This window comes from Momordica charantia (assembly GCF_013281855.1).
Source record: "Momordica charantia cultivar OHB3-1 chromosome 8 unlocalized genomic scaffold, Mcharantia_2.0 BLBB01000008.1, whole genome shotgun sequence".
NCBI lineage: Eukaryota > Viridiplantae > Streptophyta > Magnoliopsida > Cucurbitales > Cucurbitaceae > Momordica > Momordica charantia.
Genome location: NW_028275166.1, coordinates 15618857 through 15621899, shown reverse-complemented (window position 1 = coordinate 15621899; position 3043 = coordinate 15618857). Strand labels below are relative to the sequence as shown.

General features: G+C 41.9%; 1 non-coding gene across 1 annotated transcript; it reads right to left on the bottom strand.

Moving 5' to 3' along the window:
• Positions 1-322: 322 nt before the first annotated feature.
• Positions 323-429, bottom strand: LOC148209609 (small nucleolar RNA R71). Its single transcript, XR_015793307.1, has one exon. It is a non-coding gene; the product is annotated as a small nucleolar RNA R71 (small nucleolar RNA).
• Between the last annotated feature and the right edge of the window lie 2614 nt (positions 430-3043).

Genomic DNA, 3043 nt, shown 5'->3' with positions numbered 1-3043 from the left:
TTCAGGGATAGTCAACCCTATTCCAGCCCACGCAAACTTTGAGCTTAAACCAATGATGTTCCAAATGTTGCAGACAATTGGACATTTTGGAGGGCAGGAACATGAGGATCCACATGATCATCTGAAATCATTCATTCAAATTGCAAATGCATTTTGATTACCTGGTATAACAGACGATGCTCTGAGACTAACACTTTTTCCATTTTCTTTGAAGGACCAAGCTAGAGCATGGCTCAATGCATTTCCACCGGGATCCATCACCACATGGGGGTCGTTAGTGGAGAAGTTCTTAACAAAATTCTTCCCACCTACTCGCCACGCTGATATCAGAGAGGAGATCATCTCCTTTAGACAATATGATCGTGAACCTGTTCACGAGGCGTGGGAGAGATTTAAAGAACTAATCAGGAAATGTCCGAACCATGGCTTGCCGGCATGCATCCAGATAGAACATTTCTTTAGAGGTTTAGATCATCCTACTAAGATGATGCTAAACAATGCTGCCAACGGAGCCTTTACAAAGAAGACATTCAACGAGATAGTTGACATCCTAAATGACTTAGCTTCACACAACGAACTATGGTGTTCGCAAAGATCTAGGGCAGCACCAAAGAAGCAAGATCCAGCTGGAGTTTTGGCTCTGGACATTGCGACCTCGATGCAAAAAGAGATGGTTACAATGAACCAGAGGCTAAAAGAGATGGCATTGGGAATAAAAAATCCATTAGCCACGCCGATACAACCTGTGCAGTCGGATTATTGCACTCCTGCCCCTGTTTGCCAAGTCAACGATCTCATTTGTTCATTTTGCAGTGAAAACCATATTTATGATAATTGTCCACATAACCCTGCTTCTGTTTTTTATGTAGGACATGGGAACAATAGGAACTTTAACCCATATTCGAACACCTACAACCCAGGTTGGAGGCACCACCCTAATTTCTCATGGGGAGGACAAGGAGGTTCGAGCGGTTTTAATCAAGGGCAGAGCCAACAGAACAAGCAGCCCTATGTTCCACCTACACAGCAATACATCCCACCACCGCAACAGCAGTACAATCAGAGAACACAGACTCCACCAGTTCAAAATAACAACTCAAATCTTGAGAATATGATGAAGGAGTACATGGCCCGAACCGACGCAGTGATACAATCCCAAGCGGCATCAATGAGGAATTTCGAGACCCAATTGGGACAGCTCGCCAATGAATTGAAGAATAGACCACAAGGTTCTTTTCCAGGCCATACTGAATTACCAAAACGAGAAGGGAAAGAACAGTGCAAAGCTGTCACCCTCAGGAGTGGACTGGCATATGATGGACCAACAATGCCAACAACAGATGTACAGATTCCGTCCACTGAACCAATTGTAAAGATACCAGAAAATCCAACAACACCAGAAAAAGAAAATATTAGAAAAGGTAATGAGGACACCCCGAGTGTTCCTCCACAGGTACAGCCTTCTTTTACTCCTACTCCCCCGTTTCCACAAAGATTAGTTAAGAAAAATAATGATTCCCAGTTTAGAAAATTTTTAGATATTTTAAAACAACTGCATATAAATATACCATTAGTAGATGCTCTAGAGCAGATGCCAAATTATGCTAAGTTTTTGAAAGATATAGTTTCTAGGAAGAAAAAAATAGGAGAGCATGAACTGGTAGCCATGACAAAATGTAGTAGTGAAGCTGTAGGCAGCCCGCTACCCATGAAATGTAATGATCCTGGCAGTTTTACCATTCCATGTTCCATAGGAGGAAAAAACTTAGGTAGGGCATTATGTGATCTAGGCGCTAGCATTAATCTTATGCCATTATCAGTTTTCAAATCTTTAGGCATAGGAGAAGCTAGACCTACTACGGTTACCCTCCAACTAGCAGATAGATCTATCATAAGACCTGAGGGAAAGATAGAAGATGTTTTAGTCCAAGTGGACAAATTCATTTTCCCTGCGGACTTTATCATTCTAGATTGCGAGGCAGACTTAGACGTTCCCATTATTTTGGGAAGACCATTTCTAGCCACTGGGGATACAGTTTTTAATGTGAGGAAGGGAGAAATTACAATGAGGGTAAATAATGAAGAAGTTAAATTTAACGTTCTAGATGCCATGAAATTACCAGGAGACTTTGAAGAGTGCTCTGCTATAAATAGCTTGAATCCTGTTATGTTTGATGAGTTTTATGACTTATTAGTTACAGAGATTGAAGAAGAGCTTGATAAGATAGCAGAAGGACCAGAAGATGTGGCTAATCCTATTGAAAAAATACAAAAAGAAGAATGCAAGTCGTTACTTCCGTCCATAGTGGAACCACCCACGTTGGAGCAGAAGCCATTGCCGTCGCATTTGAAATATGCGTATCTAGGGGATAACGACACTTTACCAGTTATTATAGCTTCCAATTTATCACCTACTAATGAATATTCTTTATTGCAGATTTTGGAGAAGCACAAAAAGGCCATTGGATGGACGATAGCAGATATCCGAGGGATAAGCCCGGCCTTTTGCATGCACAAAATTCTATTGGAAGAAGATGCTAAGAACTCTATTGAGAGTCAAAGGCGGTTGAACCCGAAGATGAAAGAGGTTGTAAGGAAAGAAATTCTCAAATGGCTTGACGCTGGTGTTATATACCCAATATCCGACAGCAGCTGGGTAAGCCCAGTACAGTGTGTACCAAAGAAAGGGGGTATAACCGTGGTGGCCAACGAGGAGAATGAGCTCATCTCAACCCGAACTGTGAGCGGGTGGAGAGTTTGCATTGATTATCGCAAACTCAACAAGGTAACAAAGAAAGACCATTTTCCTCTCCCGTTTATTGACCAGATGCTCGAGCGTCTGGCAGGTAAGGATTTCTATTGTTTTTTAGATGGATATTCGGGTTATAATCAAATTACTATTGCTCCAGAAGACCAAGAGAAGACAACATTTACGTGTCCATATGGTACGTTCGCTTTTAGGCGAATGCCCTTTGGACTATGCAATGCACCCGCGACTTTTCAGAGGTGTATGATGGCCATCTTCTCTGACATGGTAGAAAAT